The sequence below is a fragment of the Struthio camelus genome, chromosome 2, assembly GCF_040807025.1.
Source record: "Struthio camelus isolate bStrCam1 chromosome 2, bStrCam1.hap1, whole genome shotgun sequence".
Lineage (NCBI taxonomy): Eukaryota > Metazoa > Chordata > Aves > Struthioniformes > Struthionidae > Struthio > Struthio camelus.
Window position 1 is genome coordinate 89,820,108 of NC_090943.1, and position 23,363 is coordinate 89,843,470.

The following is a 23,363-nucleotide window of genomic DNA, read 5'->3' on the forward strand; positions in this document are numbered from 1 at the left end:
TTTCAGTCTGCCCCAGTTAACTGTGACATATAAACAGAACGAGTCAAACCTTATCTTATGAAAATGTATCTTTGTTAAAGATCCATGGCATGAAAAATACATCTTTCTGTTGATGAGAAACACGTCTTTCTGTTTCTATTTCAAAGAAAATAACGTTTTGTTTGTGTTTTCTTTTAGTTCCTCGTGTGTGTAATCGTTACACATTCTTTTTGATTTCTTAGTTGAAACAATCAATTATTCTATAAATTCCAGGACTTTATTCATTTGGCAGAGATAGTAAAAACCCGGCACGCAAAATAGAACTGACCAAAACAGTAAAATTGCCTTTCTAGGGAAAATGTGCCATCTTGATGTTTAGTTCCATTCCAAATTGTATATTTTATGAAATAGAAAACAAAAATAGCAAAAGAAATTCTTTTACATATTTAACACAGGTGAAATTGATAGCAGAAATGAAATTATATCATCTCACTAGAGTACTTCAAAAGAACACGGAAGTGATTTTTTTTTAATTTCTTGCATAGGAAATGTAATAAAAATTGAGTCATTCCAGGAAAAAAAAAAAGTTCTCATTATGATGCAATCTTATTTTCAAATGAGAAACAAGTCCAGGTGTACTATGGAAAAAGCGAAAAAAAAAAAAACAAAAAAAACTTAAAGTAAAACTAAACCTTCCTTTTTGGGTATGAGTTTGCCTTCTGACCCAGCATTTCCGCAGAGTCCAGTCCCAGTGGGTCTTCCTGGTGAGCAGGAGTTTGAGCCTGTGCATCACCCCAGCAGGTTAGGAAGAGCAGCCTGCTCAGATCTGCCTCATTTCCGCAGCCTATGGAAGAGTTTTTTCCCATGTGAATAATAAAGACAGGAAGCTTTTTGCCCCAGGGAGCTCGGTTTTGGATCTGCCAAGGGCCGAACGAGGTGGCTAGCCTTCCCCTAGACGTGACAGCCGTTTATATCGCTGCTTCACCTCTCTCCTTTGTCAATATCCTCTTCAAGAGAAGAAGAAAAGAAAGAAAGGCAGGAGCTTACCAGCATAAAAGAAAGAAGAAAGCTGATAAAGCCTGCTTTTATTTCTGAACTAAGGGGAATTGTTTTTGTAGGAAGAGAGTAAATATATCTCTGAGCAGAGTTTTCACAGAGCCCACCTAAGATAGTATATCAGAATGAGAGGAGGGGCAAAATAAATCCTACTAGACTTCCTCTTTGCTGAAAGAAAGAAGAAAACTAGACTTTTATCTACATTAGGGGTATGTTTTCAAAGGGATGTTCAGGGATTTAGTCGGAGAACTTCCATTAGCATCACTGGGAGTTGAGAGGCTTTTCCTTCATGCTCTGCTTTGAAATATAGACTTCTTTGTGGTATAGGCAGAGAGACTGTTACAAAAATATACTCTCTCTCTTTTTCACTCTCATTTTTATTATACTACCTATTGCTAAACAAACAGGCTTTTGATTGTGACTGGTAGGAAAATTTTAGCTGGTACCTTTGTACCATGTGAAATAATTTACTACATTAATTAGGGTCAGAGTACCCAGCTTTTATAACAATAACTATTAAAAAGGTGCTATAAGAGAATATCTCTTGTTTTTTATGCACTACAAAAATTCACTTTAAAAGAAAAGACAGTAATTAAAAAATAGAACAGTGCAAATAATAGAGATTAAAATATTTTAAACATCCTTTCTACACAGATGAAAGCTCCTTTTATAGTGCAAATACCTCTTAATTAAAAATCAACATTTAATAATCATGTTACATGAAGCTGCTCTTACTGGTATTAGCCTAGGGATAATTAGCAGTAGGTTAAAAGTGGATTTTTTTTTTTTTCTCAGCCCTGCTAGCAAAAACATAATATGCTTAGACAGCAGGTTAAAATTGTGTTTGTCCCTCAGATGAGTGTATGATGTAGGTTTCTTTACTCCTGAAAATTGTGCAGAAAGTCCACAGAGAGGAGACTGTAAAGCTAAAAAAGACTGCTTGGGTGATATTTCTTTGAAGTAATCCTCATCAATCAGTTCAGTGTGACTTGATGGACAGTTGAAAGTTGGGATAGTTCCACTTTCCTTTCAAGTGAAGGGTGAGCTGAGGGACGAGGCAGAGGTTCAGCTCACCGCAGGTGCCTGCCAGGAGTCGACCCACATGGCTCCTGGCCGCGTGGAGTCACATCAGCCGGCAAGAGCTTGTGACAGCGCAGTGCTTCATGCAGCATATAAAATACCTCCCACGCTGGAAATTCAGGTGCCAGAACATGCTGGGCACTTTGGATAGCTGGCAAGGCCCTACCTTAGCAACGAGGCAAAAGCGATAAAGAAGTAGAATTTTTATATACAGGTCCTGCTTTTATTATACGCTGAGCTCTTCCACACTTTCTAAAATTGCTAATAGGTGCTTTTATTCCCCTCTTTGTCAAGAGAAGGACTATTAAGACAGAGGGAATAAAGCGTGCAAGGATGCAGCTATAATTCCTTTAGTTAAAACATCACCAGGCAAAATTAAATCTAATGTATTATTCAGCAAAAGCATTTTGAAATCACTGCAGTGGCTAGCAATCATATGTTTTTTCTGTTTAAATATAAATACTTACAGCTTCTGTTTCTTGGATCTTTGAGTAGAGGTAGGACACATAGCTCATAATGTCAAGGATTTATTTGAATTTGTGGTAGCTACTTTTCTGTTTTAAAAGCTAAGATTTTTTTACAGGGTTACCTGCCTCTAGGACCTGGGGTTTCATATGTTAGATTGTGTAAAAATGACCACCCAAAATTAGGAGAGTTTCCAAAATTGCTAGTTAAAAATCTGTAAGTTTGTGTAAGGCTTGAACTGAGAGCAAGTGCACTGGCATAAATGACTAATAGCATTGTAGAAAAAGATATGAGCTAAATGGCAAATTAGAAATGCAGCTGTATTTAGAGCAAAACCATCTCGGAGTATGGTTTGAGTTCCCTCCTTTAGTGACATGCCTGGAGGGATATTTTCAAGTGTGCAACCAATCCAGAAAGCAAAAATAAAAACAAAAATACTTAAGAGGACAATTTACATATAACTACTCTTCTATACGTCTCTCTCACTGAAGGACATCCACTGTTTAATGACATATGACACAGTGGGGTTTGTTGCATTTTCGAAAACATCCATTCTCTTTTTTTGAATTAACTGATTTTTCATGATCAAAAACAAAAGAAAAAAAAACCAAGAAAGCAGCAAGCAAAACCATAATAAAAACTGGTGAGAGTAAATACATCAAAAGCTAGAGACAAAAAGAGCTTAAGTCATCCCATGGAAAGTTTTATCATTGATACGGAACTCTTGTAAATCATCATCTATCACTAACCAAGGGGTTTCCTTTCAAAACACTTCCTGACATCCAGAGATGTGACTGTAAGATTGAAATGTTTCGTCAGACATTTGATCTGGAATTTTCACTTAACAAAATGCAGTGACCAGTTTCAATTAACATTCAATACAGGCAGTTCATCTTATTCCCATAGGAGTTTTAAAGCTCCTTAAACAAACAAACCGCCCCCTACCTCCTCAATCTACAAAAAGACCCCCACACAAATGTGGAGTCTTTATTTAAAATAAAACTTGTCAGCATTTTCCATATTCAAAAAGTTACTGAAATACTTGCATTGAAAGTGCAGGGTAGAACAATAAGTATTCATAAGATTTTCTGATATTCTCCTTACATTTCAGACTAATGAATTCACGCCACTCAAGACTTTAAGGACTCATACCTCACTGCCAAAGAAAGGACAGTGAATGCATCCTTGCAAAACCAAATTCAGTCAACAGAGGACAAAAGCAACTGGAAGGCAAGTTCAAAAGAAGGGGAATTCTAGGAAATTGGGGAAATTTTCATAATATTTGAAGGAAGAACTGAGGCTGGGAATAAAACAAATCATCCAGAGTAAAGAACATTTACATATTAGCATTTCCTCCAAAAGGCACAATAATATTCCTTCTGTTTAGTTTAAAACCTTATTCAAACTCATGGCATTTTCATTTGGAAAGTGAAACTAGTCCTTCCCTAATTGAAGTTTTGCTTAAATTAAGCACTGAATTCTAAATTCAGCTAACTAATAAAAAGCAAAATATAAGTTTTAGAAGCATTGGCTTCAGTTTCTCTACTTCTTTATTTCTATTGTGTATTTAGGGCTCAAAAATCCTCTAGCTACAAGTTTGTGCTGGAAAAATCCTTCCTCCAGCTCCCTGATGTTTAGGCGAAGCAAGTCTGTCACATGAAACAAACCTGCACATTGCCACAAATGTCCAGTATGCTGTATGTGACACCCAGTTTGCAGGGAGAAGAAGGATGTGATACAGGTGTGGGGAGGCTCCTAAATCTTCCCTATTTCTTTTCTGTGTCCGTGGAGGAACTGGGTTTTCTCTAGTTCTAGAACAGTCAAGAGAGCAAAGATAAATGAAGAACTGTCATGAAAATGGTAAGAATTTTGTGATATTTATATGTATAAAAAGATGTCTAATTTTATTCCATTTCTGCAGAGAAAAGTAAACCTACTTAGGAAAAAGAAAAAGAAAAAACACATATATATATACCCCAAACAGTCACAAATAATATTTTGAAGGCCTATAGTCTTCTTGTAATTCTGACATCAGGTCGCACAAATTATTCGAATGAATTCATACTACCTTAGAAGTGCCAGTAGAAATGCTGTACTGGAGTAGGATGGTGATTTCTTAGTTCATCATCTATTTTTTGATGGAAGCAGCCCAGATATTTCAAAGTATTGTCTAGAAAAGAGAGTTAGATAATCACCACAAACTAAATCCCAATAGGCAGAGGACTTTTAATCCAGAAAGCTAAATTTTGAAATTCTTTGCAAGGTTCCTTGCTCCTTGCATTGGCACAGAGTATAGACAGTTCTGCATGTGAGAATCAAGGGGAAACTTGAATCATGGTTTCTGGAACTCTAACATTACCTATTAGGAAAGGAAATAAATATTTATGTTCTCTGATACATTGTTTGTGTACTGCCATGTTTGATTTCATTATGCGCTGCATTTTTTTTCGTTTCTGTATCAAAACCATCTATATTTTGAAAAGAGATATATTTTTATGGTTCAGTGACATGCAAGGGAGCATACTCGGGTACACCTGGTGCTTATAGAGGTGGAAAACCAAATTTGGTATTTGCAGGTATTTGAGCTGGCCTCAGGGAGAAGGGACTACAGTGCTTTTAAAAACAAATTTGCCACCATATGCTAAAAAGGTTTACAGGGATTGTCTGCAGAGAGTATGGGTGAGCCTTTAAACCAATTTCTTTCCAAACAGCAGTTGCCAGTGCTGGCAGCCCAAGAGAGAGCTAATTGCACACATTCCCCTGCTTGCTCAAGGGTTACATTCTCTGCTGTGTGTCTTTCTTCGCTGTAGTTATAACAAAGGTTTCAACCGTTATTGTGACTCAGAGTTTACCTTCACTATCAGCAAAGAACATTGAATACCTTACCTGCTTCTAACCTGAGCAGTTGCCCTTTATTTGAGCGTGTTGACATGGGTCCTTCCTGGACCAGGCGGAGAGTGAAAGTGTACCAGGTGCTGCTGCTGGGATAGTGCCAGGATCCTGTGGAGCAGGGTCTCCAGTGCACCTGGACATTTTCAGCTGAACATCCATATGTGCTGGAAATGGTACCATCTCTCAGTGGAAGGAACAGCCGTAATCATATCCTTCCAGAATCTTTGGGAAATTTAACTTATCCTGAAGTTTAATGTGTTGCCTCCATTAAATACAAGACCGCAGGAGCAAAAGCCTTAAGAACACACATTAGCCTGCCAGGAAATATAAGAGGGCGGGTGCGTTTAGGGTTAGTGCAGATACAAGACTGCCATGGACAGTTTTTAGCTGACAATGAATATCTGTCATGGCCTGAAATGTCTGTTTTATCCCACTTCACACATCTTCATGATGAGTGATTTGAAGGGTGCATAATCAAGAGAATATTTCAGCATCTCTTGTCTTGCATTCTGTGTTTCTGTTGCAGAGTTGCCAGCTTGCATCCTGGTTAGAAGGAAAGACTTATGAATGAAAATTTCTATCGTGTAACAAGTGTTTTGTCTTGATAGGAAAATTAGTTACTAGATTGGAGATGTGTGGTGGGCATTTACATGATATTTAACAACGCCTATGACAGGCCATTGCAAAATATCGGTAGTGGCCACACTGCAGATGTGTAGATGACTAAAGATCAGTCTTTCTGGTTAGATTTTCCCATGAGTAAATATTTTAAAATATCATGTTTACGCTCCAATAACTGTATTAGGCAGCTAGGCAACTATGAGGAGTGAATCCCTCTGTGTTCCTTATTGAGTATATTCACGTTTCTTTCTCCAAAAGAAGACAATGCTGTTAAAATCTTTTTCATATGAAAAAATGCATCTTTGTTACAAGAAAACGCATCTAGGAAATACTCTGTTTTTATTTGTGTCACAGGTTCTTTGGATTTGTTCGTTTTTGTATTTTTTTTAGTATTTAGTAGTAACACTGATGGAACTGTATCCTAAAAGAGGATCAAGTAAACTTTTAAGTGGTACAGAAGAAATTCTGAAAATGCAATACATTGAAAACTGTTATTTCAAATCAACAGCTAGAGTACTAAAGTTTCATGTATAACTTTCAATTGCTTTCTCCTTCACTCTTTTGCAGTTGGTATGTCTTAGTATGCAGCAGATTGGTAACTTTAACATCATACAATACATCCAGCTAATGAGATTGCAAGAACATTGTGCTCCTCCATCATTTTCTTATCAGTGACAGCCACTCCATTAGAAGCTGTAACCCTGAGAAGTGAACTGCAGTCTTAAACTTTTGCATTCTGGAAATGGTCTTCCCTAGCTGTTAATAGATAAGATGGATGCAACATTTTGTGACAGTTCAAGACACTCAGCCTCCAAGAACTGTTTTGAAACCAACAGCAGACCTATTATCTCCTTTTAGAGACGATCTTTTATCCAGAGCTATTAAGTGAATTCTGTGTTGTTGCTGGGAGCTCTGGGCTTATCTTCCAGGGTTGGATCTATCCTCATAGATACTATGCTGTTGTTTTTTAAGCTTTAATGAGATAATTCTCAGTGAATTCAAAGGTTTGAGAAATAACTTTTCAGTTATATAATAATTTACAGGTAGCTTGAGTAACTGAATCAGAAGATCTTCATTCATAAAGTCAGAAAAAATAAAAGGTCACATTTAATACTGAAGCTTGTTGCGTTTTCTATACTAGATAAAGCATCAGGTAATTGAAAGTATGGGACGTATTCTGCTTCCCAGGAGCTTACTGTGTGTCATACTCTGGATTTACATCAGTTTAACAGAAGCAGAATATGGCATTATAACAATGAAGTCTCAAGTAAAGATTTAATATTGATAGCAATTGCAACCTGTGATTTTTTTACCGGATCTGAGAACCTATCTGTCCTGAGATTAAGTAGACAAAGAATTATTCATCCTTCTCATCCAAAGTCTGGACTAGAATGGCCGTACTGAGAGGTTGGGGGGGGGGGGGGGTCACTCACGCTGTCGAGGGTGGGCATTTGGTTTGAGTTCTGTGAATCCTTGACTAAGATGCCTTGAGTAGCTAAGATTATATTAACTTAATAGTCTATTCCTTGTTATATTCCTGCTAAATGAAGCAGCAATCCAGGCAATTCTAGAGGCTGGTGCTGTAGGTGAAGTGATACTACTCAGATTCTTAAAGGGCAAGGAGATATCCTGCATGATCCCCAAGGACAGTGGAACCGGGCAGTCTCTGTTGTAATGCCTTTTATATGCTGAAGCATACAGAACAATTTGGTAGATTTTTATAATGCGTGGTGAATTTGCCAGTGCTTTTCTAGATAAAGTTTAAATACCTCCACTGAAAGGGGGATTACAGATACAGACGAGTCTGTGTGTATTCAGTGTGAAAAAGACTGAAACTTAAGAAGAGTTCACCGGCATTGGCAATTCTTAGATTTCATTCAACATTATTATGTGTTTAAATAATAATAAGTTTAATAAGAGTTTCTCTATGACCATTAGGAAGGGAAAAGAATTCAGAGCCTTGTTTCTGTGTGACATTTATGTGTGATAAAAATACTATCATTCCTCCAGCTCAAATTCTTCCTAAGACAAAGAAGAATTACTGGCATAAAGTTCAGTGAGGCTTCTGCTTTGATATTGTGAAGAACCAAGTGTCCTTGTACACGACATCTATAAGAAAAGTATGTAAAGGACCTGTGCTTATACTTAATTAAGTATGGCTTCCTGATTTAAAAGTCTGCATATCAGTGATTACTGCAATAAAAAAGAATAACTTAAATATATGCAGCATCATTTAGACAACAACCTATTAAAATTAAATCAAAAAGTACTACAGAGGGTAACTTTCTTGGTAAAACTACCTGCATCTGACCTATTTTGTCTGTCAGAGGGATATCAGATGGTATCTCAACTAAAAGGTGGCAAGTGAGCCTCAATGTAGCTAATGAAAAGTAATGCATCTAGGGAAAATAATGTAATCCATGTCTATGTAAAGCTGAACTCAAAACTAGCAATTACAACTCAAGAAAGAGATCTTGGAGCTGTTATTAACAATTTTCTGAAATCATTAGCTCAAGTGTGCTGTGGCAGTCAAAAAAGCCAAGAAAATGTTGGGCATAATCAGAAATGGTATTCAGAACAAAGCAAAAAGTATTATTTTGTTTCTGAATAAAACCCTGTTGTGCCCACATCTACAGTAGCGTGTACAGTTCTGGTCCAAGAAGGACGCAGAGGAGTTTGAGACGTTATAGGGAAGGGCAACTAAAATGATCATAGAGATGAAGCAGCTGCCTTACAAAGACAGACTGAAAGAGTAAGACTGGTGTCTTGCTTATCTTAAGAGTTTTTCCAGCTTGGAAAGGAGACATCTGAGAGGGATAGGAGGTGATGGGTAGATTGAAAATCTAACCCTGGGCAGTAGAACTAGGGGCACAGGAGACTAGTAGGAGATTGGTTTAAAAAGGATAAAAGTACATATCTTATATAACAGGTAGTAAACTTCTGGGCCTTGCCACAATGGGAGGTTTTGAAGCTAGAGAGCATGAGCACGTTCAGCAAGCATTTAGACAAATTCATGGTCAGCAGGTCCATAAACATATTCTAAAAGAACTAGGACTAGGATAATTCTCTAACATGCCTGATCCAACAGGGGAGGATGGTGGTGAAGGATGATGCAGGAAGTGCATCTGCAGGAAGTGGCCAAGCTTGCACGCTTTCTATAATGACATCCTTTTTGCAACTGCTGGAGACTGAATACTGAGCTATATGGACCCCTTAGTCCAACCCTGTGACACTTTCTCATACTCTTTTGCCATATCACACAAGTGGGAGGGAATGACTTCATACATGGCATGGGAGTAAGTTATAGTCCTTCCTTGGCAAACAGCTTCAAGATAAATGTTCATTTTTTTTTAAGCTAAACAGCTTTAATACTAACAATACTCCTTTTCTTCCTCAATCCACTAAAGATATTTTTTTATTCTCCATGAACTCAAGAAGTTTAATCAGCCAGCACTTGGTATATACCTATATATATCACATGACAACCATAAACACATTATTCAATAACAAGTAAATAAGAAAAACTTTTTCCCAACCTAGAATGTTATATAACAGATTGAATAACATTTTAATAAGATTTTAGAAATCCTTCTAATTGATCAAAATATAATATGGGGCTGGTATTCAAGAGGGGTGAATTTGAGAATGGCTTTTGCTAGTTATCGCGTAGATTTTTAGCTTTGAATGAGTTAGCATCTAACAAAGAGTGAAAAGGTAATTCCCCTGGAAATGCTATAAGGACAGCATAATCGCTTTCCCATTTGTAAAGTAGAGAAAAAAAGTTAATAAGCACACTTTTGTAATGCGCTTCTACCTTTCAAAAGCAAAGTATTTTAGTATCAATCTTTTAAATGCAAACCAGCATAATCACTGATAATAAAGCATTAATTAGCCTATAATAAATAGTCTATATAGCTTATAATGAAAGACCAAATTCACTTCCATTACTTGCTGAGTTTTAGATGTATTCAAAAAATATTCTAAATGCTGTAAATGAGTGAGATCTAACTGTGATACCTCACAAGAATATAAAATAGCTTTGCACAAAAACAGTAGCCAAGATTCACCATATTTTCACCTAAGTCATCCTAGAAAAAAGGCAGAGAACAGGCTGCATGTTCTTGTGGCATTTTATTTCATGGTTCTTTCAGACCAATGTGTTCATTAGCACAGAAGAACTCCTTTCTCAGAGTATTTTAAAGAACGTAATGATGGAGAATAACATTTTTTGTTCAAAGATCATTTTTGGCTGTCCACAAGAATGGAACATAGACCCAAGCGAAACATTTCACTTGGAGCAAGTTTCGCCATGTGCTTGTGGAGGGAGTACATCAGGTCCTAGGATTATCAGTCAGTGGGAGAAAGCACTAGAGCAAAAAAGATAATAAAGGTGGACTTACAGGGAAAAAGCTAGAAGCAAGAAGTTCTGAGAAAGCTTAAGGCAGGATTTATGAAGTTGTTTCTTAAGATAAGCAAGTGTAGTTTAAACTCCATTGTAGCATGACTAATGTAGTGCACGTGTTCTACGTTGATAATGTGGTATCACCCACTCCAAGGGGTCCTGCTGAGATTCAGGCTGCTACAGAGGAGAGCTCTGAAATTGGGAAGTATTTTTCTACAGGCATGATCCTTTTGCATTGCAATGAGCACTTGTTTGTACTGGCAGTTCCAATGCAGCTAGGGAACTGCCTGGAGAGCGTGATGAGTAGAGACTGCATAGAACCATTAACTGGTACTATGTTTCCAGGAGAAGCTGACGCACTGACACAATCTCCTATTTACAAGATTACGCAGAACAGGCTGTTTTCGTGAAGTCGGTTTAAATCATCAGACAGGAAGCCTCAACTCATCAGAGAGGCTCTCTGCTATCTCTAAAAGTCTGAAACTACAACTGAGTCTAATACTAACTTTGTGGAGGAAGAAAGAGAAGAAAGTAGATGTTATGAGATGTTCATTAGTCAAAGGAAAATGATGTTTTCAGACTTTACTTCTCTCCTGTTTAGTTTGTCAACAGTGCAGTGAAATAAAATTATTTTATATTTCAGATGGATAATACAGATAAACACTTTTTAGTTAATCACTGAGGTGAGCTAACCAAATAGGCTTTCCACAGCCACCAGAAAAATCACAAGGCAATCATTTTTCAGTCAAAACCAACAAGAACTGACACTCTGCAGCCTTACCCTTGTAACTAAAGTAGAGCACTGTGACACCTATAAAAGTGTTCTAATCAAGCTGTAATTAATATTAGCTTGCCTTGAACCTGATTGCAAGCAAACTAAAATTGTTTAACTAGCAACAGTAGGTGAGTATTTTGTAACATGGCATAGCCAGACTGTGTATAATGCAGTATGCATATAAACATTTTATTAAGTATGTGAGCAATATGACCACTGAAAGGGCACCCAAAGAGGGATCAAAGAAGGGTGTAGCTGCATGTAGTTGCAAGTAATAAAATGGTGCCAGACAGAGGAAAGAGATGCATCAGGGACCGCAAGTAGGATGCTTCCTTCCAGATATGCAAGAAGGGTGACTGGCAAGACAGAAGTAAATAGGGTAAGCAGTGCCGGGATAGATTAGGATACGTAAGCATCCTGACCAGTAGGATGCATAAGCAATATTAGGATAGATTAGGATCAACAGCATAAAAACATCAGGCATAAGTGAAGAAAATTAGAGAAAAAATAAGACAAGCGTGCTTTAGTTTTGACTTCTCTCATGGAAGAGCTCTCCAGCCTGATAATTTGCACCTCTGCAGCTAAAAACTGCATCTAAGAACCATCAGTGTTACCTGTACAGCACCAGCTCCATGGTATTGTGCCCAGCAGACAATTCAGAATAAAATGCTAAAGACTAATAAGTGTTGCATATATAATGCTGATGATGATAAATAATGTGTAACTATAACCACTGGCAGGAAGTGACTGATCTGTTGATCTTCTAAACAATCCCATCACAGTAATCTTTAGTTCCCTAACTGATCTGTATGTATCTCTATATATACATGCATACATACATGTATAGATAGACAGAGAGATAGATACACATATAGTCAGTTGCAACACCCTGATTTTTTGAATCATCCCTTTCCTCCTTGTTCTATAAATAATGATTATTGTTCAGTTTCTGGGTTATTTCCATAGTTAGGACAGGGAATATAAATATCCATGGTTACATGTACCAGTAAAAGCAGCATATTGCCTTGTGGTTTAGACTTTTTGTTGTTACTGTTATAAACAAACAAATATGTTCAGTATAGGATGTAACTCATACCTTGTTCTCCTCCCAAGAACTATATGTTTATTTCAGAAGTACTTTAAGTGCAATGAGGTTTGCCAGCCTACAGCTCAACAAGAATGGCTGCAGTATTGCTTTCATTTTATTACCATTGGCAATGTTAGTGTAATTAGCTAATTAATATGGTAATAATATTAGCAAAAACATCAGATGGGGGATTAATTAGTCATACTAAATGTCTCATATTTTATGAGTTATTTTATGGCCCAAGAGAAAATGAAAATTAAATGAAGGCTTAAAAGCCTAGTTAGTACGTAGTTCTTTTCTTCTCTTTTAAAGCAACACTTTAAAAGACATTTCTCCTATATGAAGAAATAGAGTTCAAAAGAGTTCAAAAAAAGAGTTACAAATATACATTTGCTATTATTTAGGAATGTGTGCTAACAGATTGAAGTTATACATTTATGAGAACCTATTTTTAAACTAAGCACCTGCCTATGCCAAGTTATACAGCTCTTCACAAAATGGAGTCACAGCTTTAGTGCAATAAGTAATTGACTTTGAAGCTGATTATTTATCACTGAGTAAAACATTTTTTAATGGAAAAAAGGATTATCGTGTCACTACTAATATTGAAAGGTATTTAAAGAGAGTCTATATCACTGTGTGAACATACATTACAGAGCTTTATGAAATGCCTTCGGAAATTGAAATAAAAATGAAACATCAGAGCTCTCTTATTTATCTCTGTGTGTGTAACATTAATGAAATATGCAAGAACAAGGTCTCGATGCTGAAGTCTCTGATCCAGTGAATAGGGATAGGACAAGTAAAAATAGTTTCCTCTGTGTGCCTTACCTCCACCAGCCTTGCTTGCATGAATTACAGAGAGAGGATGTGGTGCAAAATGGATTGTATGATCATCATGAAAATCTTCTAAAGTTTATGATTTGTTTGGCATAGTGTTCTGGCCCGTTTGGAATGACAGGATTTTTCCAATTTTCTGTAAGACCAGTGGAAACACCTTATGGTGCTAGTTGTTTTGCATGGACTGAAATGCAAACATTTCAGGACCAAACTTGGCAAAGCACTTGGGCATCGTATTGAAGTTAATAGGATGTAAGCACATGAATCAGTTATTTGATGCATACATACCAGCAATCCTGATTAGTTTAGGTTTTACTTTATGTCCCTTCTGGGTCCTTGATTTTTGTAATGGTCTCTGTTATCACTGAGTTCACTGCCAGATAGATCGTGGCCTAGAACTGCCCCAGATAGGATCAGGATATTGGGCTATTGCTTCGCTAGGTATCATCAAAAATATAACGTACAAGTCTCTCAAAAAACCTTGGAAGCACGGTAAAATAAATGTCATAGAGTAACACAGGAAAAAGTCAAAAGGGTTACTAGTTCTATATTAAATTCAGCCTGGGGGGGCTTTGGGGCAGGGGGATTTGTCTGTTTAGGGCATGCAAATTCCAGTAAGCCTGGGACTGGAGGTAGTCTATTACAGAATTTAGATCAGGATTTTTATCAGTACTTACTGCTAGATTCAAACTCTAATATATCAATCCATTCAGACTAGAAATGGAATACATCCTTCAAAGGACTCCAGGCCTTTAGGGGCCCGGCAGAGCTGTGGTCTAGGAACGGTGAGGTGATCCCAAAGAGTAAAGGCAGGATTCCTCAGTAATGCTCTTTCCACTGAGGTGGCGATGCTACAGTTTGATCTAACTAGCCTAAAAGTTGACAAGTCTAGAAGTCACAAGTAAGATTTTAGAATGACTGGGGGGTTAAATTAAACAATCAGAGAGATTAAGAATGACAGCAGGGAGAGAGAGAGTGTATGGGAGTGGTTGTACCTCCCTTTCAGCTCTTTGCTTTACCCAGAATATGCAAAAAACTTATATTTCCATAAAGTTTTCCATTGGTCTCATCATGATGCAGAATCAGCTCTTTATATTTTATATATAATGTGGTGAAGTCATCACCTGTAGGCTAATCATGTTTCCTAATAGCCAGTGAATATCATACAGGCTGATGTAAAGTTTCTTAATCTGTCCTTCATTTTCAGTCCAAGCCAAAAACAGGGCAACTTCACGCAATTAACAGCAACAGCAATGACAAATCCCCTCTTGCTTTCCTACAAGTATCCAGCAGCAGTGTCTGGCTTCCTTGTAAAGGGATTAACATTTCTCCCCGTCTTGTATCATATAAGGCTTCTTCATTTGAAATGCAAGTATCTTTCCTCATGACGTGAAATTAGGTCCCTTGTACCTGCCTACTGCACTGCTTATTTTTTCTTACTGAGAAAGGCTAGCTATCACCCTAGGTTGTTAATAAGCCTGTGCAGGCTGTAAGAAATTAGAGGAGCTCTGTACTTCCGAAGGGGAAAGCCTGCAATGCCAATAAAATGTAAAGGCACAGGCTTGCTATCATTGCCATCTCTCAAGAAGTAAATCAGGTCTAAAATTATTCTCACTGGCCCAGAGATCTCTTCCCCACACCAAAAAAAGTTTGAAGTGAAAAGTTTGTTTGGAAATCTCAAAAGCAAATTAACTGTGCTAATAAGACAGGGACTCTGGCCGGGTAAATGTTAACCTTTTTCACAGAACATATGTACACATTATTTGATTCTTAAAATTCTCTTCAGATACTAGCAGTATCTCTGGAGAGTTTATTACACTTGATTATTCCACTTAAGTATTCATAAATATTTATGCACCAATTGATGTACTCGATATAATCTTTCAGTAGCTGGTACAAATATATCACTAAAAAGAACAGTGAGGGAAACTGCAATTAGCAATTAGTGATCCAAACATATCATGTGAGAAGTTGAAAATCTCACTTGTGTACCATAAACTTTTACATTAAACATGTGAATTAGTTTATTTTCCAAATGCAAGCCACTAGTAGTGAACTGAGCCTGTTCACTAAAGCCTAACTTATGAAGCTGATGATATGTAAAAGTGTACACATTCATATGAACTAACTTCTAAAGGCTTGGTTTATCCAAATTATATGCAGCTCTCCCATAGGTGTTTCATTCCTCTTATTTTTTTTTAATCTTTCTTCAGATGCATTAACACTTTTCTTGACCAATATGACACCAGCAGCCTTGTACAGTATCACTGCCAGTTGCTTCTGTTTTCTTTGAGTACATCACCTCACATAAACACCTACCAGTACAATCCGTTTGGCTTGATTTAGAATTTTATATGAGCTTTTTAATTTTGTCATGGAGATGATAAACTGAGTTTATCATTTTCCTTTTCTTGAGAGGAACCAGACATGCAACATGAAAGTACGTGTAAAGTATTAAGCCATCTTTTCCTCTCATGTGTCATTTATGATCAAACATAACAGTGATTTGCAAAGCACTGATCAGGAAGGCCATATGCCATCAGATTTTATTTGGAAGAAAAAGGATGTGTAATCATATGGATTACACATAATATTTAATGGATTACCTGAAATGTATGATCTGATTTCCCTCCTCTCCCCTGCCACCAAAAAAAAAAAAAAAAAACAAAAAAAAAACCCACAACAACCAACAAAACCAGAGTATCTAAGCCTCCCTTCACTTAAATAGGAGCTTTAGGTCAATGTCAGTTCTAAATAGAACAGTGTATGCCTGTCCAGAGAAAGGTCCTAAACATCTCCATGTGGAATTCATTCCCCGTATTCAATTAGACGCAACCTGTACACAATCTTCCACATAACTGACTCCTGGATTGCTCTCTGTTGTCACATCCTGAGATACGCAAAAATCCGCATACTTCATGGCTGATCTGATTGCCCTGATGTATCACTGACAGTTGCCCATGATCTTTCTTAATTTAATCTCAGTGGCTTGATAGCATGACTAAGCTCATCACACTGCACATAGCCTTACTTTATATGGTTCACATCCTAATTGTCTGTGACATGTCCCTATTTTACTGCTGCAAAAGCTGCCGGTTTCCACTTTACCATTACTTTTCTGAATAGTATTTTTTTGACTAATGCTACAGGTTTGTATATACAAACTTATAAACTCTTCTCAGTGCCAGCTTTAGGCACAGGCAAAGGAGGTGACTGATTAGAGCAAACTGGCTACCAGCCACTGCAAAACAGGAGATGCGAAAATGTTACTGCCATAGACCTTAGAAAAAAGGCACACTGCTACTGCTGTGGCTCTTGCCACTCAAGATAGCTTGGGCAGCAGCTACTGTCTGCAGGGAGGCCTGATAACCCTTGCAGCTCTTGCCACAGGACCATCCTTCATTCTCCTACAGCAGCAAAAGCTTAAGTTTTTCCAGGGTTTCCATGCAGTTATGCCAGCTCAGCTCTGCCCCCTCTTGTCTTCGCAAGCCTGGAGAGGTAGCCCCTCAGTCTGGAGAGAGCCTGTCACAGATGGGCGGGGAATGATGTACTTCACTCATTAAGAGAGAAGCAGCAATGTGTTTTATTGAGGTAAGATAGTGATTTAACAAAAATTCAATCGTAAGTAAGACAGTGATTTAAAAAGGGTCAATGGCAAGGTTCACTCGGTTATTGACTGCATGGAGGATAGGGTCAGATGAAAGCATCAAGGAGATCCTCCCGTTGAGTGATGAGGTTCAGAATGGACCCTCTTGCTTTCCAAACTACTTCTCAGAGGAGTCTAGGTGCAGCTGGATGCAATCTGAGTCCCAGACTTGGTCAATGGTTTATGTCTAAAGGATTATGTGCACTGTCAAATCAAGGGTGTAACTTAGCAAAGTTTGCAAAGTTTTAGCATGCTATTAGTCACTTGCCAACGATCTGTCACAGATAAGGAATCTCTCGACCTTGAGGAGTAACCTTGAGAGGTGTCCCTGCTCAAGGACAGATTCTGCCATGCTGCCCACCACCATGCAGGAGAGCTCAAAAGGCTCTGGGCTGCCTCCTATTTATGGGGTAAGATGGTTGATGCATAGTCATATTTGCATACCAGCCCTATTTGGGTGGCACATGCTTGCTTAACTAGCCCCTGGCTATGTGCTGTTTACAGAGAGGTCAGGTTGGAGGCGGGGAAGAGCACATCACGGGGAAAGAGCACACCATCACAGAGCCTGCCTGCTGAGATACCTCACCAACAACACTTCACCCAGTGTGGCTTTCAGAGTCAAGAAGTTTAAAGAAATAGACAGGAGGGTAAGCATTTTCTGGACAAAAAAAAATTATTTCAATTGTCCTAGCAGAAGCAAATGTTGCAAATGAAAGTGATGTTTTGGAGCCTTTAGAAAAAGCTTGGCTGCATGCTGTTTGCCCCTAATGGGTCAGCAGACAGTCTTAATAGGCCTAAGACTTTTGTTCAACCAATTTGCACTCTTATCAGGCTTGGTAGCCTGTAGAGTCCTTTTCAGTGTTTGTTTTCCTTTATACTATATAAATTTCTCATACCTCCTATGATTTTTACTGCAAAAAAAAAAAAAAAAAAAGACCTCTTTATAAAGTAGCAATCTTAGCAAGTGGAAACCTGTCTTTTAGGACATGGGAAAATGTATATTCACTGTAAATTAGAAATGTTATTTCAGAGGAAAATTATAATTCGGCCAAATGTTAAAAATCTTGTTTCTTCAGTGCTCAAAATCTTTATTGTACAGGCTATAAGCAAAAGTGAAAAACAGCTTCCTTGAATCTGTGTTCTTTCCAGTACATAGATGAAACCATACTTAATTGCTCAGATTCAGATAAGCAATTTTTCCAGCTATTTTATATTTACTTAGACCACAAGAAATAAATTGAATTTGAGAATCTCATCCCAGAAATTGTTCAAGAGGCGGGTTATTGCTTCTTTTAAGATCTTTTGAATTGGATATGTTAATGCACTTTCATTATAGTTATACCGTTTCTAGCTCTCTAACTTACCCAGAGCTGTAGGCAATGAGAAGGTCGTAACAAGTATCATTTGAGATGGTAAACTCTGAGTCAGGAAGGATTATTTGTATTTTTTAACAGAGTTTCTATTTTATGTGAACTGAAATTTTATATCACAACACAGGAGTTGACTTTTGATATATTGGACTATCACTCTTATTTACATAATGCGAGTTATAATCAATGCAATATTTTATTGCAGGTTTGAAGCATAAGTTGCTCATCTATGGGACTAGACAGTGAAGATAGACCCTGCATATGTCTTTCAAATACGCATGAAAGACATGAATAATTGACAGAACTTCAGGAGGTTCATATATCAATTTAATGTCACTTTAGGTAGTAAATTCATGGCATCCACTTCTAAAACTCACTGTTATATTCCAGTTTTGGCACTACTAAAAACTTCAACAAGTGAGAAATACACAGATGCAATATCATCCGAGACAGTGGAGCGTATTCGCATTAAGCAACTTTTGAATGCTCTTCTGTCAAAAGAGCAAGGCTGAAGCAGTACTGACTAGAGAAATGTCGCTAAAAAGCCAATGAGGCATCAAGTGAATTAACATAAGAGGTGGGATAGACATTTTGACTAAGAAAAGCAAGTAGCTGAATGAAAGGAAGAGGAAAGAGATTCCAATTAAGTAACATACATTTTGTGCAGGTGGAAAGGTGCAAATCTGTATGATGAACTGAAAGGCTGATGAGTTCTTCAACTTACACAGAAAAGAGATTGTTGGTAAAGAAGCTCTTTGCAATCAAGAAGATCATTTGTGCACCAGAAGAGAAGAAATCAAAATAACAATGCAGAAGACAATATGATTATCCAGATTCTGAATATTCTGAAAAAGAAAACACCACTTGTCAAGAAGTGTTTATGTTCATCAGGAATAATCTCTTTGCTAATTTGAAAATAATAAAAATAACTGACCTCAGAGAAGGATAAGTGTTGTTCAGAAGACGCATGAACGCCAGTAAACAGAAAACAATAACCAAGAAGAATATATCTCATAAGTAGAAGGAGGTTTACAGACATGCTACACATTCCCGTGTTGAACAAAGGGAATTTATTGCTTATCTAGAAACTTTGTTGATGGGTAAGCTTGCTTAAAGTACTAAAGACAGAGCTGAAGGCAGCCAAATCAAAAGTAACAGATATCCTAGCAATTGGAAGTAAAGCAACTTTGTAGTTGAAAGATAATGTTTAAGCATGAAGTGTGAATGAGTCATGGCTTCCTTCACTCTCAAAATTGAATCGAGAGTCAATAAATATAAGTGCTTCAGATAGATGCTTGCTTTCAACACTGTCATGAGGACAGAAGGAAGTGTTCAGTCCAGGTAAAGCAACCTATCATATCCTTCACCCAGGAGTTTACCATCACATGAATAAAAATATCATAGAATGAAAAATAATTTGTTTTGAACAGGCAAAGTAGAACTTCTCTGAATAATAAAACATCTGGAACATTGTTTATGTCATCGAATTATCAAAAAGACAGATACGTGCCTTTCAGTCCGTCATAAATATTCAATCTTTCCGGTACCGAACTCCACCTTGGAACAAAATTGACAAGTCTGAAAGAATATTGCCTCATGTAGATTAAATTTCTTTTCTGTTTCCTTTCACTGGATCAGCACACAAAAAGGCAGTGACTAGTGTTACAAAAAGTAAGTAGAGAATAATCCATATAAGCATATTTTTTCTGTCCTATTACAATGTTCAGAAAAGACTGAACCTTCTGCATTTCCAGTACAGGAAAAGAATAGTGTCAGTGTAATGCATAGAACAAAAATGATTGATCTGGAATGTCTGTTTGTCTGCTGTTATATCAAAATAATCCCAGTCTGGATTGATGAGATAATCCTATTGCTGGTTTGCAGTGTTGTTTCAGTGAGCTTTTATAAGAAACTCCTATTTGCCCATTATTCATTCCCCTAAAATAAAGCTACCCTTTTTCAGCTGTTATGAGCCAGTCACCAGAGAATGCAAGTACTGAAGCTACAAAGTTGTGTATAAAACACTTCTTAGATTAACATGGAGTGGATTTCCTCCTTGCCTACAAGATAATTACATTGCTGATGTTGCCCACTTGGAAGAGGCACTTAAACGTTTCAGCAGTTCTTGAGATAACATCTGCTAAGTGCTTTTTGATTAAGTCCTTTATAATTACTCATTTTCACAAAGCGTGCATTTATTTGAAGGGTACCTCGGTTATCAAAGAGAGGATGCTAATGGAAACCTTTCACTATTTTGGATTTCTTGCATTAATTTGGCATTTTGCTTGGTTTTGTGAGAACTGAGGGAAAGGGTGTGGATGCTGGGTCTGAATTCCATCTCCACCTTGGTTCCTTCCTTTTTGATATATAATCCAAAGTACATCTGCTATATACTACGCAACTATGCACAGATGATGAATGTAACTGTTACTCAATATGGAAGCTTCTTGGTTCAGACTGGAGAATCCCAATATATCAGGCAAGAGGAGACAGCAAACAAAAATGCTGCAGGTAAGAATTAGTCTTAAACAGAATTTGTGAATAGATACTACTTAATTGCTAAGCAATGCAGCACTTGAGACAAGTGAAAGGTCTGACATAACCGAATAAAACAAAATTCCTGCAAAACTCCAGGAACCTAACATTTGAAAAGACCAAGGACACATTCAAACCTCGCATGAAAGGCTTGAAAAAAATGAATAGTGTAGTGAGGGTTATTATAAAGACCTTGCCAGTCTATCAACTGGTCAACTAACCCCACCAGATGTTGCTAATGACTTAATGAAGTCACAGGTGGGTTAAGCATATGATAATTTTAAAAAGAATCATCTAAAGTGTGAGAAGATTCTCATCTCCCTCACAGAAACTATATGGCCAGATGTCCTTAAAATATTTTCAGACAGCAACTCAAAAAAGGGCTTGTGAACATCTTAGAAAAGGGACTTGTATTCAAAGCAGACAGGAGTGTATTCAGAAACATCTTTGTTGTTGCTCAAAGCAGAGAACAGGACATTTAAGAAAAACTGTTATATCCTTTTCTCTAGACATTGGCAGTAGGAGGAGGTTATAAGAGATTTCTAAAGTGAAGATTTGGAGGAGAAACGGGAGGAAGAGGAGAGGAGTAATTATGTTGGAAGTATCCAATCTTTAAAAATTCCCTTTTAGAACAAGTAGCATACTTGCATTCCTTATTGGTGCACATTTAAACAAATAATATATTTAAAATTTTAAATTACTTTTTAAACAAAAATATGCAAAGTTTATCATAATATAAAAATAAATTATATAGGAGGATAAGAAAATAATATCTGCTCCTAAGCAATGATTGAATCAAGGAGACTATTTTAAAAAAAAGTCTGTTGACAGATGTCTTTGAAGAACTTCATTAGAATTTACCATCTCAGGTGTTACTCATTTTTGAAATTTCTGTTTTCAAGTTATTGACTTAGCTTTACAAAACACTATACTGTGTTGTGATGATGTAGACTAGGTTTTTATCCAGATATACTCACCTTGGTCACCTTGTTTACAGGGAAATCTAGACAGGAAGATCTAATAATGTCATGCAATTATATTACTTGCAAGACTTCTAGAGATGTAAGATAACCCATATTCTTATTAGGCTTTTCATTAGGAGAATAAAAATATTTTTATATAAAATACCTACTTATATAATTAAGGTTCCTCAGGATTACGTGTTACAAGTTTCTCCATTACTGACGAGAATGCAGAAAAGTCATGTATGAAATCTAATCCTGCTTTTAAAGAGCTGCTTAATTTTGACCCCCTTGTTTAAACTCTTGTTTGAAATGGCAGAATTCTCATGCCATGATAAGGAAAATTTCCCTTTTTCTACAAAATACATGAAAATCATGCAAATAATTTTAAAATTTATTTTATGCCAAAAAATTTGCTAAATGTACTGACTCCTCAATGAAATAGAGAGAGGAGAGTACAAAGTAAACCTGGTAAGTGCTGCAAAAAGTATTGTAGGAATTCCAGTTGGGAATTTGTTTCCTGGAAAAGAGATTCTCTTTGGAATGCTTGTGTATAGATAATCCATTTTTGGCATGCATACTGTTCTTTCATGCCTTGTGCTTAGCTAGAGGATGATTTCAGAGAGGAGCAGCAATGGTGTTTCTTTAGGCTATGTATGAAGTTATGCAACATCATAGGCAACAAAGTATCCTGGTCATCACCCATTTCCTTTTCGTTATTACTTTCACTGACACAGATAATGTCATACTTGTATCTTGACCCAACTATCTAGGGTATTACTTTAGTGCTTTTATTACTTTTAATCAGGTCATGATAATTAAGATTAGATCCTTACAGATAGATCTATTTTCTATGTTCTAGGAGTTTTAGAATATTTAACTATTTTCAACAAAGTCCTAGCATTTGGAGTAAAAACAAGAAGTCACAGTTTTAGTTAATTCTTTCTGCAAGGTGAAAAAACACATTATTGGGAATACCTGCTAATAATTAGCACATTAGATAACTGTTTTGCTCTGAGGAATCTCCTATCCAAAATAGCTTCTGCAGAAGTTCTGGAAGAACAGGACATCCTGTATCAAATTAATGTCCTCGATCAACTGCTTAAGAAGCTACCTGTCAACAGTTAGTATGGTCGCAGTGTCTTTCCTCACACTTCAATCCCTGGTGCCCTAATAGTTATCTCAATTAGTCAGTCCTAGTGTTTCTGATGTTGATAGCACATTTCTGATCAATGTAGGGAAGTACTTTATGTCTGTTATTTACAGTTATGGACGCAATGTCATTATGAAATAAATTTAGTGTTCCCTTGATATTCATGCTTTTAATCATTTTGGGAGTAGAAATTTTCACAAAATCTCTCTGTGTAATGTTTGTGTTGTCTTGGCCACAAAGGAATGTACAGAAGTCCCTATATGTTCCTTGAAGGTCCCTCTTCTGAATTCAGTGGATTGGGAAAGATGTTCAGGCGTTCACAGAATTATAGAATGACAGAAAGGTTGAGGTTGGAAGGGACCTCTGGAGACTGTGCAGTCCAACCCCCCAGCTCAAGTAGGGTCACCTAGAGCAGGTTGAGGACCCTGTTCAGATGACTTTTAAATATCTGTAAGGATGGAGACTCCACAACATCTCTGGAAAGCCTGCTCCAGTGCTCA